Below are 18,814 nucleotides of genomic sequence, written 5' to 3' on the forward strand. Positions count from 1 at the left end.
ATATAGCAAACATGAAATATTTTGATATTTACAGCTTTACAAGATTTTAGCATTGTAGACCATGGTGGCAGTTACACTGGACTTAAGAATATGGGCCAATGAGAGAATAGCTTGAACCTGCCTTGTGGAGGTGAGCAAGATTTTACAATCATATAAGTTACTGAACCCCACCAGAAGTGTTCAAGTTCTGCCATCTTGTTGATATTCAATTGTGATGTCAGCTGATAAAATAGTACATTCAACCATGTGTTTCTCTGTGCAGAGCTGCCAACCTGAACAAGAACATTTCAGCATTTTTAAAGCTGAAAATCAGCAATTTTGGCGAGGAAATCAGTATTTTCAAAGAAATACCATAGGACAACACATAAAATGAAACTTGAGAAATCAGTATTTTGCAAAAATCAGCAATTTTGGCGAGGAAATCAGTATTTTCGAAGAAATACCATAGAACACATAAAAATGAAACTTGAGAAATCATTTTTTAGCAAAAATCAGCAATTTTGGCGACGAAATCAGTATTTTCAAAGAAATACCATAGGACAACACATAAAAATGAAACTTGAGAAATCAGTATTTTGCAAAAATCAGCAATTTTGGCGAGGAAATCAGTATTTTCAAAGAAATACCATAGGACAACACATAAAAATGAAACTTGAGAAATCAGTATTTTGCAAAAATCAGCAATTTTGGCGAGGAAATCAGTATTTTCAAAGAAATACCATAGGACAACACATAAAAATGAAACTTGAGAAATCAGTATTTTGCAAAAATCAGCAATTTTGGCGAGGAAATCAGTATTTTCGAAGAAATACCATAGGACAACACATAAAAATGAAACTTGAGAAATCAGTATTCTCATTTTTTCAGTACTAAATACGGAAAATCAGTACTACTTGGGAGCTCTGTCTGTGGTTGTAGGATATTGCAGCGTTGTTGTCTACATGCATGCAACACTCAGAATGAAGGAGTGCATTTTCCGGTGGGGTTCAATATTAAACTTTTTAGCACCATTGTATAAGAAAATTATTCCATTAAATATTGATATATTTGAACTACAAATTCCATACACTAATTTTGTGCATTTTATAATACATCGGCCAGCTATGTTCTTTATCATGAGAGATATTTGGATCAACCAAGTTAATCACCATACATTTAAAGGACAAGTCCACCCCCAAAAAAAACTTGATTTGAATAAAAAGAGAAAAATTCAACAAGCATAACACTGAAAATTTCATCAAAATCGGATGTAAAATAAGACAGTTATGGCATTTTAAAATTTCGCTTTATTTCACAAAACAGTTATATGCACACATTACGAAAATCTCCCGTTTGATTATCGACCGCACTTCGGTCGTATACCCCATTTTTCGTTTGCAAAATCTCAACAACATTTCCAACCGCGATAAACCCATCTTGGCCAGGTAATCCCCTTGTCTCAATTTCACCACCGGTTGGCTCAGCATTGTTCTTGAGGCAGGACATCTTCTATTTGGCGAGAGGCTGCTGAATCCCATCTGGCTTTTCTTGAAGTGGATTGGTCTCGTCAAGATCGGTCCTTAGTCCTGAGATTGAAAATGGAATAGGATTAATGTAACTTCTAAAGGTTTCCATGGCGAAGAAGAATAGTTTAGTAGGTTTTACATTACACCATACATATCTTTCTTTGGGCAAGTATTGGTCCTCAAAAGGACCAACTAATCTCGACTTTTCGACAAGTGTGTTCTTGTCGTCTTCAGGAGAAGATGACGCCAAGAAAGCACACTTGTCAATACGTCAAGATTTATTGACAATCAATCGGCAATCAATTGATGATGATTGCATTTCACAATGTACAATAGGGTAATGGTTCTGACCCTAAAAAAACAGTGCTCTGCAATACAAGCAGGGTCTTTTACATGAAAACAAAGAAACTGAAAACAGCCAAAGCAAGAGATTATGAACTTTCTCTCTCCCTTCAAAGCCAGATTTTAATGAGAATGTAGCCAATGGTGAGTGTGTACGCAAATCAGATGTGCATCAATTTGGTGGATTCACAATTTCAATTTCAATTCAATTTCAATTTATCATTTTTCATTTTCAACAGAAGAACAAAGTAATGTGATCAAAATAGTTACAATGAACTTATACAGATAAAATAAATTCAGGCATGTACAGTATTTGATATTTATCTATAAAACGAAGTAAAGCAAAACAGAATATATATAAGCAAATATCATAACCATTTTAAAATAAAAATTCTGTGAAAATGGAGGGATCCACTAAAAAGCAGTGCTTGTATTGTGTGGACCCCTCTAAATAATTATTTTAGAATTGCCTACGAAGACAGACAAGTTTACAAAACAGAGAACAGCAGAACAAAGAACAAGAAACAATCAAACAATTGAAGCACACACAAAGGATATGAAAATAAAAATGAAAAGAGATAAAGAAAGATAACAGAGATACAATACAGTAAGCCATCTATCGATTACAGAGGACAGACAGAACTTTGGGCGTTGTGGCGTGCGCCTGTAATCCAAGCTACGTGGGGAAGTTACAAATTGATGCCGAGGTTCGAACCCTGGTCACGTCTTTCGGATGGTGACGTTAAAGGTCGGTCCCAGACGTAAATAATCTAATCTGATTGATACACGTCTGACAAAAACTCAAATACACTCACACACTTTGGGGTGGACATCACACGCAGGTGCATGCAGCGCACAGTGCTAGTGTCATGTAGTGTGACTGAGTCTTCAAAAATAAAAACCATATGGCAAGAATTCACCGAAATTGGTCAAAATTTCACGAAGAAATATGCAAGCATATTTTCCGCCCAACACCTGGACCCTAGCGAACAGCATTTATGCAAGTCGGTCAAGCAGCGTCTGCCAGCACTGAAATCATGCATGCACATATATTCAGATTCATTATGACGCCAATTTCATTGCAATAACTCTCTATTCAAATGACTGAGATATCTATATGAAACCGAATGAAATTTGAAAACGAACTTTTTGTGGGGCCAGCTAGTTCAAAGGTAAATGAAATTAAGTATGATACTATGAAATGCTTGCTTCCTGATGTGTGTTGAGGTCTTTTTTTCATATTGTTTCTATTGAAAAGAAATCATGAAAAATCACAATATAAACAATTATTGCACAATTAGAGTGAACTAGCACATCAATGATGTGGAGCTCATCTGGCATCTCGCAAAAAAAATTTAACACAATTTTAATTTCAGCCCAGTTGACAATGTACATAGTGAATGATATTGGTGACATAAATTGAGGATATAGAATTGAAAATGACAAAGAAGCATGTTTTGTGATCTATGAATAAATTTCATGTAAATTAGGCATGAATAACTTTCTAGTCAAAATTTCTTAACTCTGTGTAGAACCTTGGTGAACCTCGTGTAGCTCTCAGATGGAACAAAAATAATCAAAAACAATCAGATGAATATGTAATTTTTGTGAGTTTTGAAAATACATGTACATGTATATCAATAAATTAGCATATTTAATGAATTTCAAAATTCTGTGTTGAAATTTTGTATCACCACCTCGAGCTATCATATAAACAAACAAAATTGAAATTGATCAACAAATGAAGAAAAAACATTTTTGTGATTTATGAATAAATTTTGCATAAATTAGCATAAATAATTTTCCAGACAAAATTTCAAAATTTTGTGTACATGTTTGGTGAACCTCATGCAGCTCTACCAGATGGAAGAAAAAATCAAAATCTGTCAACAAAAAAGAAGAGGCATTTTCTGTGATTTATGAATAAATTTTGCACAAATTAGCATAATTTTCTACTGAAAATTTCAAAATTCTGTGAAGAAGTTTGGTGAACCTCATGAAGTTCTACCAGATGGAAGAAAAAAAAAATCAAATCCGTCAACAAATAAAGAGGCATTTTCTGGGATTTCTGAATAAATTTTGCATAAATTAGCATAAATAATTTTCTACTGAAAATTTCAAAATTCTGTGTAGAACTTTGGTGAATCTTATGAAGTTCTACCAGATGGAAGCAAAAAATTCATAATCGGTCAACAAATAATGAAAAAGAAGCATTTTTTGTGAATTTTGAAAAATGCGCATTAAATGAGCATATTTAATGAATTTCAAAATTCTGTGTAGAAGTTTTGAATCCCCCACCTAGTGCTATCATATAAAGCAAACAGAATTGAAATGGCAAAGTAGCATTTTGAAATTGTGGACGGACGACAGACGACGGACGGCACGGGCCGGGTGAGCTAAAACTCAGAGAAACAAAGAAATAAAAAATAAAAGTAATGAAAGAAAGGTAATTAAGAGAAAGACTCTCGAGTTTCGTATTTGATATTCTAGTAAACCCTAAAGAACACTTTCCTTTAATGTGGACAACCTACAGTTCTTTTATATAACGGATTATGGACTAGAACAGATGAGACAGGGTTGCATTGCAATCCAACCGCATTATAGCAATCATACATTCAACACCCCCAACCATACAGGGCATTTGTGATGTGATCTTACCTCTGCATGATCTGGTACATGGTCCTGGTCCTCGGTCCTGAGTCTCGATCCTGCTCGCAGTCCTGCTCCTTGGCCCTGAACCTTGGTCCTGCTCTCAGTCCTAATCCTTGGTCCTGATCCTCGGTCCTTATCCTTGGTCCTGATGCTCGGTCCTGATCTTCGGTCCTGCTCCTTGGTCCTGATCCTAGTCCTCTGTGCTGATCCTCGGTCCAGCTCCTCGGTCCTGAGTCTTGGACATGATCCTGGATCCTGCTCTCAGTCCTGAACCTCGGTCCTGATCCTTGGTCTGCTCTCAGTCCTAGTCCTTGGTCCTGATCTTCGATTCTGATCCTCAGTCCTGATCTTCAGTTCTGCTCCTCGGTCCTGCTCCAAGGGGCTGGTCCTTGGTCCTGACCCTGCTACTGGGTCCTTATTCTTGGTCCTGATTCTTGACCATGATCCCTGTCCTGATCCTATTCAGAAAATGAATATTAAAAAGAATGCATCCACAAAATATTGCTGAGTCAATAAAGTTTGGCTCACACAACGCGATTGTTGCGATTTGATTTTCAAAGAAATCACAACATTTGATATGAATATTTTAACCAATAAAATCTTAGTGATCCCAGGTCAAAATAGGTATGGGACTACTGAAATCGAAATTCAATGTAGGTCAAGCCTCAATGTAGAAATAAAAGCAAACTCAATTCCAAATTGTAAAGACGTCATCATCGGCTGTGACTCGAAGCCGATTTGGACTTGACTACAACAACAGGGCTTGCCGCAAAGCAAAATTATGATTTCATTATGCCGAACTTCAAATTAAGTAATTTTTCATTTTGGAACTTTCATATTTAACCCAAAATATGATTTATTAAGAAATAATGCATCGGATCTTCGCACAGTGTGAGACGGGCTTAAGACCGTGTGTTTCTCGCTATCATCTCGAGACAACAAATACTGTTTACTGCAAAACATTTACATTGCATTTTGTTGCCATTAACAAGCGGTAGGGCTCTGGCATTCTCACCTGCATTATTAAGCAATTCAGTATAGTCAACAGTGTTGACTTTGAAAAACAACTATTGAATAGTCATTTTTAAAAACACCATTCATATGATAATAAACTACTATGTACATTGGCCCTAAATGACCTTTGACCTTGGTCATGTTCATGAAACTTAGATATAGAGTAATTAAGTTTCACTAAACATCCTGCAATAGTTTCAGGTCACATGAGTCATGTGACCTGAAACTAATGCAGGATGTTTAGTGAAACTTAATTACTCTTATATCTAAGTTTCATGAACTAGATCTATAAACTTTCAAAGTTATGATGGCAATTCAGCAGATACCCCCAACATTGCCAAAGTTTGTAGACCACAAATGATGTTTGACCTTCGTCATGTGACGTGAAACTCAGGCTTGCAAAGGATGTTTGGTGATACTTAATTGCTCTTAAAGGAGAATGAAACCATTGGAAGATAGCTTGTGTGAAAACAGAAAAATCAAAGAAACAGATCAACAAAAGTTTGAGAAAAATCGGACAAATAATGAGAAAGTTATTTGAATATTGCGATCACTAATGCTATGGAGATAGCAAATTGGCAATGCGACAAAGATGTGTGATGTCACTTGTGAACAACTCTCCCCATTACTTTAATAGATATTTCACTTGAATTGCCTCTTTTATCACATCTATCCATAGATCATGTGTTCTTTCTACATGAGGGCATGTATTAAATATTTTTTAAGAATACATCATGGATAAAGAGTTCATATCATCATTAGAAAAAGCAAAAAGAGACATTTTGAGGGTATTTATAGTCCACCAAAGGGAAAGTTGTTCATCAGTGACATCACACATCCTTGTCGCATTGCCAATGGGAGGATCTCCATAGCATTAGTGATTGCAATATTCAAATGCTCATAACTTTCTCATTATTTGTCCGATTTTTCTCAAACTTTCTTTATTCTTATTCTTTGATTTTTCTGTTTCTACACAAGTCTATTTATTCCAAAGGTTTCATTCCCCTTTAAGTCCTTGTTTTATGAACTAGATCTATAAACTTTGAAAGTTATGAATTTCAGAAGCTTAACCCTTGTTAAGATACCAATGTTGATTCCCCCCCAAAGTTCACTGACCAAACTCGGGCAGGATGTTCAGTAATACATGTACTTGATTATCCTTATGTCCAAGTTTCATGAACTGATCATTCAATTTACTTCCTTTGACATTTCAAAAACTTAACCTTGGTTAAGATTTCAATGTTGACGACGCCGCCATTAGAAATGCGGCACCGCGCCTATAGTCTTGCTCTGCTATGCAGCCCGGGGGGGGCCACTTCCATTCATGAGTGGATACCATGCGCGACCATGGAGTCTCGAAAAGCACCCTAAACACGTAATTTCCATATTCTGAAAATGCACCCCTTAACAAGTACTGGCGTGTGAAACCCTACCCTTCATGGGTGTCGATCGGTATTCTTGGTTGGGGGGGATGATTGACACAAATGTTCTTGTGGATGGGGATATTTCAACATTACCCCCACTTAAATCACAAGTTAGGACATTTGGGAGTGGTTGATATGCATGGTGTTCTTGGAAATTTCTTCATTGTTGTAGTGTACTATGTATAATTTTTTTTGAAAATTCAATTTGTGTTACAAGTAAGCCTATTCTAAACTCATACCGAGAAAAAAATGACAAAAATTGACTGGACCATGTACATAGTGATCTGTTTATTGAGCATGATGTATACACAGGGGCGTCGATCCATTTTTCAGATGGGGGGGGGGGCAAAATTATGAATCAACGTTCCAAAGGCGCTCGATCACAAATATATATATATATATATATAAAACTCATGAGAAAGAGACACATATCTCACCTTCACCAACAATGCGAGCGCGAAGCGCGAGCTAAATTTGTTTAGTATGTCATGAAAACAGGAAAAATGTAGCTGTTTAGGTTTGTTTGTAGTAACTCATGAGGGAGGATAAATACATGTATCTCACTAGAGAGCGAGCTGAAATTTCTTTATATTCTGACCTGAAAGCTTGATATTCTAAGTATTTTTGGTACCAATGATTAAGATGGGTATCTAGAAGAAAATTTTGATATTTTGATCTGGAAAAAAGGACACTTTAATGGAAGATACATATCCAACAAAAGATTATTGCGAAATCAAAGTTCTTTTGAGGTTTGGAATTAAAAACGGGACATTATATTCACCTATATAATCATTAAAAGTATGGGTTTTTGGTACATGATGCGAGCGCGAAGCGCGAGCTGAAAATTTTTATATTCCAATCTGAAGAGCAGACATTTTGAGCACGATTTAAAATCAAAATCGAGTTGGTATCTCAATCTCGCTTGCTGATTTCATTGTAGCATTACAATCTTATTTTATTTTTTAGTTGCACATGCGGAATTATGGGGGGGGGGAAATGATATGTTTGCCCCCAATATTTTCATTGGTGGGGCGATCGCCCCCTGCCCCCCCCCCACCCAGGATCGACGCCTCTGTGTATACAACTTCTCTCGTAAATCTAACCTGACTGGCAATATCTTTATTCTTCTTAATGCATGATGATAAAATGCAGATTCGGACCAATTAAGACTAGCACAAATTACAACCTGTGTGGCTTCTCGTGCGCCATCGGGCTTTCCGTCATTCCTTTATTTATCTTGCCACCCTTTTACTCCCGTTTATTTTTCCACCCTTTTGAGTTAATGATTTATTTGAATTAATTTATTCACCACTGGTGGGATGGAACACCCTATCAACAAAAGTTGATTTTCGTTGGGGTCCTTTTATGTCATGTGTTAAAAAATATCAGATACATAAACATTTCATTCTTTTTCATCTTGAACCTCCACCCATCTGTTTAATAGTCCTGAAAAAGAATATTTTTATTTAATAACAATATACACAAATTGCGAGGGAAACAAACTGATTGATGGCATACTATTATCATCATGATCAAACTTTTCATTTTTTCATCATCATTATTATAATTTTTCTACCCTAAATTATTGGGGGGGATGATAATACAGGCCATCCCCCCACTTGAAATATTGGGGGGATATATCCCCCCCATCCCCCCCGTGATCGACACCCATGCTACCCTTAACAAGTATTGGAAACAAAACGATACTCTTGGCAAATATTACCTGAAATGAACTCCTATAAACAAGTACAGGAATGTTTTATTGTTACGGGTCCTTCGGTCGTCGGCTTTTTTTTGGTTTAGTACGACCCCACGTCCTTCTACACCTCGCGCAAATCGGACTCTAAACACGAAGTGTTGGGGCAAAAAGGACATCCTTTATAAAACATTTTAATTTTGTTTTATCATCCCTCCAAATTCGACCCTAAACACGTAATCTTCCTAGCGAAATAACCCTTTTTTCATTATTTTTGTGTTTTTTACACCCTTATCACGTTATGTATGTAACATGCCCTATCGTGAAAAAGACATGATCCTTTTTACGTGTTTTTTTGGTCGCGCATGGTATCCACTCGTCAATGTAAGTGGCCCCCCGGGCTATGCAGGCAAAACAAAAATGAGGTAAACATAATACAGTAGGAAATAGGGGTCCTCTTGCATTATGGGAGAACAATTTTTAATGAAAATATTTATATTGCCTGAAGTGTCTAGTTAATAAGTCTCGATTTCACATTGTCAAATCAGGTTTCAAAATTGCCAATTTTGGCAGACACCTTGAAATGTTCATGAAAAGAAAAACATTTGAAATTTTGTAGTTAATTCATTTGGATGCACCTGGCTCATTCACATAAACTATTTGTTAAAAAGAAGCAAAACTTTGAATATGTCATGACTTTCTTATTTTACATCCGATTTTGATGAAATTTTCAGCATTGTGCTTGTCTGATTTTTCTATATTGATTTAATTCAACATTTTTCTGAGGTGGACTTGACCTTTAAGTGTACTATAAAGTTAAGATTTTGCCTGACACACTTTAAATAGCTAGTAGAATGTTATTTTTCAGTGAAAATACTAATTTTGACATTTCTAATAAATATCTTTTTTAAACACCAAAAAATAATCAATTTCCTATGCATTTAATTGTTTTGTGAATTTGTTTAATATATTTAAATTTAATCTATTGTTTTTTCTATGAACTTTGTCTGGGACCCTTTTGTGATCATGGATGGCATAAATCAAATCCATTTAACCAGCAAAAATAAAAACTATGATTTTTAGTTGAGAACACAATTTGCAATGACTTTGTATATGAAATCACATTTTGAGCAATTTTGTAATTGTTTACACCAGCTCGAAATGGATGTGGATTTGGCCTGAGATAGGATCTCAAAAAGTTGAATTGAAATACACATTTGTTTCTCAGATGGTATCGTCAGAGGGCTTTATATGATCCGGGCTAATAGAATAATAAATGTCAGGAGGGATAAAATGCCTTGACATCAACTCACATTGATCTGCAAAAGGCATAGATCTGCTCTTCCACTTGGGTTTCATGATCCTCTTCTAAGCTCCTTCAGTTTAATAATAATAATCCGCTTTTATAGAGCTTAATACATCGGAACGACGTGTCTAAGCGCTTTACAGATATATTATTACCCCTGTCATCGGATTCAATCAGTCGTTCCCGCACACAACGTGTGCACATCCTCCACTCCCTGGGGAGTATTCCAGTCAGTCGCCGGTGAGGCGCACACAGTACTGGACAAGCTACAATGACTTTCACATCCTACCGGGAACCCATTTAGCACCTGGGTCGAGAGTGGCAAAGTGTGGATTAACGCCTTGCCAAAGGACGCCAGACCGCGGTGGGATTCGAACACACGACCCTCTGTTTACAAGGTGAAAGTCAGAACCACTACACCACGGCTCCTCCTCCTCCACAGTTTCTAGGTACCATACAAAGAAGAAGGAATGGCAAGCAAATCGAACAGATTTTAACCCACTATTAATAACTTATCTTGTTTTTCTACAAAACACTCCATCACTTTAAATGCATTCATGTGTACGTTTAAAAAAAAACGTTTGAAGCGTTTATTTCCAAACCTTATCATTTACTTTTCTTACAGTTATTTCTGTCATATTCATACTCAAATTCACATTCCACTATAATTTCTGTCTAATGTCTTCAAAGCATTCATTTTCCTTGATGCCAAGTCAAGCAGACCTACATGTATACTTAAGCCCTTGTTAGTCCCATTTCTTGTGTTCTGACTGGGATATGCTATAATGTTAGTGAATGGGTTCTCAAACTACGGCCTGTGGGCCAGATCAGGCCCTTGGAACTTCTCGATCCGGCCCGCGAGACTCTGCTGGGTTTTTCAGATAATTTTTAGTCACAACATGAAACATAGCTCAATATGATTACATTGTGTATCCATGTTAGACCTAACCGTAATAAAAGTAATGAAAGTCAAAACATATGAAACTGTTATAAATTTGTTGGATTAAATGCTCCCAAAATAAGGGCAAGATTGCACAAGAGAGCATCTAGGACCCCGACCGCAAGGGTCTTTGCACTTCGCGCACATTTTTTATTTCTAAGTATCCACTTCACCCTGGCCCTTTCAGGTTTACTTGTAGTCTAATCTGGCCCTTCAAAGAAAATGTTTGAGAACCCCTGTGCTAGTGAATGGGTTGACTGATCTCTATTCTACTCTGTATCATTATCAGGGTTCCCACAGAAATTTGAAAACACAATTCCATGACTTTTCCATGACTAAATTGCTGCTTTCCATGACTTGCTTTCTGGCACGGTTTCCAAAATCAGACACGTTATGATGGCCTCCATAACCTCCCCTCACAGCAATCCATTCCACCCACTACCTTACTCATGACATGTACATCTACATGTATTTTCATTGGTATATGGTCTGTTTCTGACCAAGGGTACAGTACCATTTTCGTTTCACCAACATCAAGATTCGAAATTGTCTTGAACACAAACTCATGTAATTTCTTGAACTGACAGATTTCCATGAACTACAGGTGTATTTCCAAATTTTCAGAGCATAGCATGCAGATCTTGTCACAAAAGTGAACTATACAATACATGTAGATGTAAATGTCAAATTTTCTAGGCATATTGAAATTATGATCCTGAATTCACCTTTAAAACTTCCACATAAAAGTCATGGAATTCTGTTTTCAAATTTCTAGAGAAACCCTGAATTATATGAAGATGAAACACTTTACATATGTCACACATGAGCCAACTATTACAAAAGAGTGACATTTAAATTTTGCAATAAAGGTGACATGAAAAAAAGGCTAACAAAGACATCCTCATCCTAAAATTCTCAATATAGTGCTGCATTTCACTCTACATTACAAAAAATGAGGCCATTTGTGATACAACTTGAGGACACCAGCTAAATTAACAAGTGTATTTCTCTATATGCTCCAAAAATAATGAGGATATCTTGAAAATGGACATTTGATGCCTATTTTGGTATTTCATTAAACTTCATTTTCAAGTAATTTTTCCAGAGGACTCATTATTTGATGCTAAAATAGCAAAATTTTGAAACATCTTGTGTAACTAAGAGATTCAGAACCTTTTGAATGTTTGTGTTCTGATAGCCATGCTGGTAGTGCTTGATCAGTTGTGACTTAAATTTATATGTCAACTAATTGCCATGAATGTTGATTAAAATTGTACAAAACTTGAAATTTAAATTCTCTAAAAACAACTAAGAGCGCAAAACTGGTTACAAAATGTTATATATTAACAAGTGGAATGCCTCTGGCCGTCTCACCTGCATCACGCGGTTCAATATAGCAGCAATGCTGACTTTGAATACTACTCTAACTCGCACAAGATGTTCAGTGATACATGGTTACTCTTATGTCCACTTTTTATGAACTAGACCAATAAACTTACAGAGATATGATGGTTATTCACCAAAAAACCCCAACATGGCCAAAGTTCATTGACCTTACATGACCTTTGACCATGATCATGTGACCTGAAACTCAAACAGGATATTCAGTGATACTTGATTACTCTTATGTACAAGTTTCATGAATCAGATCCATAAACTTTCAAAGTTATGATGGTAATTCAACAGATACACCCAATTCGGCCAAAGTTCATTGACCTTTGACCTTGGTCATGTAACCTGAAACGTGCACAGGATGTTCAGTGATACTTGATTACTCTAATGTCCAAGTTTAATGAACTAGCCCAATAAACTTCCAAAGTTATGATGGTAATTCAACTGATACCCCGATTCGGCCAAAGTTCATTGACCCTAATGACCTTTGACCTTAATCATGAGACCTGAAACTTGCACAAAATTTTCAGTGATGCTTGATTACTATTATGTCCAAGTTTCATGAATCAGATCCATAAACTTTCAAAGTTATGATGGGAATTCAACAGATATCCCCAATTCGGCCAAAGTTCATTGACCCTAAATGACCTTTGACCTTGGTCATGTGACGTGAAACTCATGCAGGATGTTCAGTGATACTTGATTAACCTTATGTCCAAGTTTCATGAACTAGGTCCATATATTTTCTAAGTTATGATGACATTTCAAAAACTTAACCACAGGTTAAGATTTCGATGTTGATTCCTCCAACATGGTCTAAGTTCATTGACCCTAAATGACCTTTGACCTTGGTCATGTGACATGAAACTCTAATAGGATGTTCAGTAATACTTGATTAACCTTATGGCCAAGTTTCATGAACTAGGTCCATATACTTTCTAAGTTATGATGTCATTTCAAAAACTTAACCTCAGGTTAAGATTTGATGTTGACGCCGCCGCCGCCGCCGTCGGAAAAGCGGCGCCTATAGTCTCACTTTGCTTCGCAGGTGAGACAAAAATACATTGAAGTATGAGAGAACTTTGTAAGACACGACAAAACGGAAAGCTGCCATAGCCATGAGGTAAATGCAATTCCATGACTTTTCCATGAGTCTTCACAAATTTTCCAAATTCCCTGACTTTCCAGGACCACAAATTTTTCCAGGATTTTCCATGACAGTGGGAACCCTGATTATCAAAAGATCCCCTTTTTCATTTGTTTACCAGTAGCCTGGCAGTTTACTCTGCAGAAAATATGGTCCTTTCTATTCAACATGAGTGTGTATAAATTTTGTTCTTATTTCATTTTGTCACTTGAGACAAACATTAATATTGATCTTGTGGTATAATCATGGGAAAGACTCAACTTACCGTTCCTCCTAATTTAGTAGAAGCCACAACTATCTCCACTTTGGCCTCGTTGAGAGAAGGCTTTGCATTAGTTGTCTTATTTTTTATTTGTCTGAGCGCTATCCCGGCAAAGCATGCCGCCATTTTTTATTCACTTACTTTCCTTATTTCGAGGTCGATTTTCTACGTTCGAAATTGAAAATGGACTAACATTGAATTTCTGAATACAATATGCCTTTAAAAACGTGATTAAATATCGAATACAATAATTTCATTCTGAAGGTCCTACTACAGGCAGAGAAGTCTTACGTGATAGCACAGCTGTTGTTTATCATTTCGTCCCTGGCTCAACGCTCATAATCTGGCCTGTGGAGGTGAAATTGAGACAGCGGGAATTACCTGGCCAAGCGGGGTTGATCAGGCGGGTGTTTCATAAAGCTGTTTGTAAGTTAAGAGCGACTGGTGATCCTGTCTTGCGGTAAATGGTACACACCATTGGCGATGATCACCAGTCGTTTTAAAGCCGCTTTTAACTTACGAACAGCTTTATGAAACGGCCTTTAGGGCTTGGAAATGATCTAAAACACAATTTGGGGTCTAATACCGCAGTTTGCAGTCAGAAAGTGCGCTCTTTCTCAAAACGGGGGTTTGACGTAATGAAATATTTTGATCACTTGAAAATGGAAAAGTTTGAAAATTGACATAATCACTGATCATCCATTAAGACCATATTTTGTTCTTTTGAGAAAATGAAGAATTTGAAAATTGTTTTTGATCCTTTTTCATCATTTTTCTATACAAATTACCTTTGAAAGGATGTAGCAAATTTTTAGGAGTATTAACATTATTTTCTGATGTTAAATTAAATGCCCACGTTCGGTGAAACAAGGCCAGTCGGTAATACCATCACTCACTAAAGGCTCTAAGGCCAGCCTCCTATTCTAGTACAATTCAATGCAATACTAGAGGGCATTGCAACAATGTTTGTCAGGTATTTCTATGTCTCGTTTAAACAATATCAATTTTTACCTCGATGCAGTTAACAATGAAGGCCAAGCTCGAAAAAGTCTGAGAAGGTCCGCTGTACCTAATTTCTCGCCTTTTAGTTATGCCCTATATAATAACAGCACGCAACACTGGTGCCGGTACGACGGTCCCAGACAGTAATAATCGCTGTTGGGCCAGTAACTTTTAAGAAAAAGCCAGATTTACTGGTCTTACATGACCAGTAAAAAAAACTGATACAAATGATACTTTATCCTGTTTTTTAAATTATAAAAATGACTCTGACATCTTAAAAAATGGCTCTCCAAAAGTGAGAAATGGATCACATGAATAATGTTGTGTGTCATGTGTATGTGTGTGTGTGTAAGGGGCCCGGGGAGAAATGGGATACTCACACTCTTGTAACCTGAAAATAATCAGCCAATCAGCAAGCCGTTTTTTTCAGTAAAAATGTGTGCCTAGGCATGCTAGACTTAGCTCAAAACAGATATATCAGCTACTCTAGAGCTCTACAGGTAAGTTATAAACAAGTTTCTTTTTTTTATACCCGTTTAGATACTTTTTCATCGTTTCTTGTGAGTAAAATATTAAGTATATCACATTAGATCTGGTGGGTGTGCAAACTTCTGAAGATGAAATTCTTTGATAAAATACAGGTTAGAAACAGTGACTGCCATTTTAATTTTTTTGTTACTAAGGGGGAGAAATGGGACACACTGTCCCATTTCTCCCCAGCATGTGTAAGTTAATTGTGCAAGTACTGTGAAATAGACATCCTTATTTTAACATCTTTATTGCACACTAAATGATTTTATCAAGTGTATAGTGCTACAAGTTGACCTCATTTTTCTCCCAGAATTTTTAAAGAGCAAACCAGTAAATGATTTCCACACGTAATTTTGTTTTGTTTTTCCTAAAAATAACAGACAATCGAAATGGTAATATTGTCATGGTTGTACACCTGGTTTCTATTACTCTAGACTTTCTCTATTTACAATTTGTAGGTGGACAAGTTGCCTAGAACTTACCTATGAAAAACAAATAAAGGACTAACACCTCTCATGAACAAATGCATTAAGAGTGGTATTGAGGAAGGAAAGTCAATTCGCCATGCTGCGGATGGCAAGTGAAAATCGTGAAGCTCATCTAGCACTTGACTACCAACATCCATGCGTGTTACCCCAAAACATGGAGGATGCACCAGAAACCTATCTACAAAAATATCTTCAAAGATGTTCTACGGTTTGACACCAGCAAGTGTAAAGAATATCGCCTAGGAAATGGCACAGGCAAACAGAGTAGACATGCTGAATTCATGGAAGATTAAAAAGAGTGCAGGTCTTGACTGGTTCACCAACGTCACGCAGGATTAGCCGTTTGCACTCCTGAAGCTACTTGGATCACAAGATCGGCTGTCTTCAATCACCACACTGTAGGGGTGTTTTTTAATAACCTCTAGAGAACCATCAAAGAACATCGCTGCACAGGTCCATGAATCTTCAACCTTGACGAGACAGGTTTCACCACTCTTCAGAAGGTACCAAAGGTGGTGGCTGTTAGGGGAGCAAAGCAAGTCGGCCAAGTTACATCACAAGAGAGAGGAGAACTGGTGAGTTTGTGCCATTGTCTCAGCCACTGCTCAGGCTCTGCCTCCTGTAATTGTGTTCCCAAGGAAGCTCTTTGTGGAGAGAATGCTAAATGGTGGATCCAAGAGATCTTTGGGCAGGAGCAGGGCTTGCCAACTTTTGGGTGGATGTCATCTGACTAACTTGTTTCCTTCTATCATTGATCATATCATCGAACACACCCACCCAACAAAAGAGGATCCAATACTCTTGCTGCAAGATAATCATACAAGCCACATCTCTTTCAAGGCAATGCAACATGCGAAGGAGAATATACCCTTCCACCTCACACCTAACATCGTCTACAACCCCTCAGCTGCAGACAGCTGGATGATGCAACCTACACAAAACCTCTCCTAATTCTTTCAAAATTCATAACAAAATGGCAGACCGACGCTGGGGTAGCAGGGGAGAACTTTTCGTTTTTTGAGGTTCCAGTCTGTGGCTCGATGTCAGGATACTGCCCTCAGTACTCAGTATATAATGCACAGTGGGTATGTGTTGCGGAGGGGACCCCCATTTTTACACTCAAATTTCTGTTCCAAGGCATAGCATTTTTGTCTTAGTGAGGAAAAGAACAAAGAAAGCCGCTCCAAAGCATAGCATTTTCTTCTTATCGAGAAAAAAGAAGAAATCCGCTCCAATGCTTCACATATTTTTCGTTACGCCGTTCCGGTCGCATTGATCTGCTACAGTGAGCTGCAATTTTGCGACCTGTACGACCATCGCCTCTGTGCGAGCACACCCGACGACTGTGCAGCCGGGCTAGCTGCATCATACACGCATGCCTGTTCCATGCATAGGGATGCATACGCACTCACACACTGGCGATCCATTCCAAGGACCCCCGTTTTCACAAACATTTGTAGTTACGAAGCCCGTTCCGATGACCCTCCTTTTCACAATAGCCCGCTCCAAGGCCCCCGTTTGTTGTCTAGCCCGTGGCACACCCTTACCACTTTTTTGGTCGAGTGCCCCCCCCGCCGCGGATACTGCCACTTGTTGGACATTCATCCATATAATCGTGGTAAGTACATAATTTCTGTTTTCACAATTTATTTTGCTAGATATTTTGACCATAATCTACCCTAGTCTCGTGAGTATGGTAAATACACGGTGAGCTCCTGGGCGCCAGCCCCCTTCGCGGGCCGGCGCTCCTAACTGGGTTAATAAAAATGTGTTCGCTTTGCTATGAATTGTTTCGAAGGCAGTTTGTCTAATTTCATGAAAAATGCATCAAAATAAAATTAAAAAACTCTGTCAGGATCCTAGATCTAATCATCAGTAGATATGAAGTTCCTATTCAGGTATATAAGCTAGATGTATATTTATTATGAATAAAAGTGACAGATCTTCTTAGTAAGTTAGCTTTGTCTGACTCTGCTCAGCCTCAATCTTGGCTTAATTGGGCAGTTCTTTGAGCATGATTTTATATAGACCAAAAGCTTCAGTCTCTGTATTTTGGTTGTTCCGCTGAACTGCATTGGCTTATACTATAGTAAAATGTCAGAAATTGTTAAATCCCCAAAAACGACGGTCTTAGATTTTATCTTGAGCAAATGCTTCTAGCTGTTTCGTTGGATCCCCCTCCCCTCCTCCCCAAAAAGTAAAAATAAAAAAATGACACACAAAAAAGAGATTTTTACTAATTTTTTAGCTGTTTCACTCTCACTCAGCTAACTTTTAAGTAATTGAGAGACAAAATAATTGAATACCGTACCGTATATCATGCCCCTATGCAAAACAATTCAAACCCTGTGCCATGGTATACAACTTGTTAGGTAATATAGATCTAGAATCTACATAAAGACGCACTGCATTTTAAAAGCAATGTCAAATTCAGCTTTTCTCTTTCAAGATGTTAAAAAAAATCCTACAGCCAACTTTTGACAAACACTGCCCTCTACGTTGCACATACACTCGCCTACGAAAAAAATGCGGTCCATTCAAAACCCAAAATGGCCAAATCAACCTGCTACATACGACACATTTTGTACTCAAAATATTTCAGCTTACTACACAAATTCATACTTCAGAATCTAAATAGTAAACATCTTGTGACTTGAACTCACTCTGAGGGCAGCGCAATTACTCAATGGGTCATACGTTTGGGGCATTTTCTCAATATCTGTCCACTGAGCGAATTCCTTGACTTCTTCGAAATGAAGAATTGCGGCATATGATATGGTATCTTCAAGATGTGAAATTATATTGGAAAGAAAAATCTATAATAAAAATACAGATTCTGTTTCAATGAGAGTTATGAAACATTGACAAAATGTTTAAAACCACTCATTAAACTCTTACAAAAGAACCAAATTCAATTAGAGAATTTCACCCTGACATTAAGTTTATTGTAAAAATAGCCGAGAAAAAAAAACCTGAAAAATATTTGGTGAAGGTTTGAGGAAAATCCATCAAGATCTATGAAATATTTAGAATTTCAATTTTTCGATTTGAGACATCATATGCGAGCTTCTCGTTCCCAATACATCATGAGGTATATCTATATCGTGTAGTAT

General features: G+C 37.2%; 1 long non-coding RNA gene across 2 annotated transcripts; it reads right to left on the bottom strand.

Annotated features, from left to right (window-relative positions):
* Positions 1–1,248: 1,248 nt before the first annotated feature.
* Positions 1,249–18,460, bottom strand: LOC121422788. 2 transcript variants are annotated; one of them, XR_005971187.1, is made up of 3 exons: positions 18,365–18,460; positions 4,506–4,957; positions 1,249–1,565 (listed from the first exon to the last, which is right to left on the bottom strand). It is a non-coding gene; the product is annotated as an uncharacterized LOC121422788 (long non-coding RNA). The 2 variants fall into 2 exon arrangements; XR_005971188.1 differs by lacking the exon at positions 18,365–18,460 and adding an exon at positions 13,684–13,766.
* Between the last annotated feature and the right edge of the window lie 354 nt (positions 18,461–18,814).

The sequence above is a fragment of the Lytechinus variegatus genome, chromosome 10, assembly GCF_018143015.1.
Source record: "Lytechinus variegatus isolate NC3 chromosome 10, Lvar_3.0, whole genome shotgun sequence".
Taxonomy (NCBI): Eukaryota; Metazoa; Echinodermata; class Echinoidea; order Temnopleuroida; family Toxopneustidae; genus Lytechinus; species Lytechinus variegatus.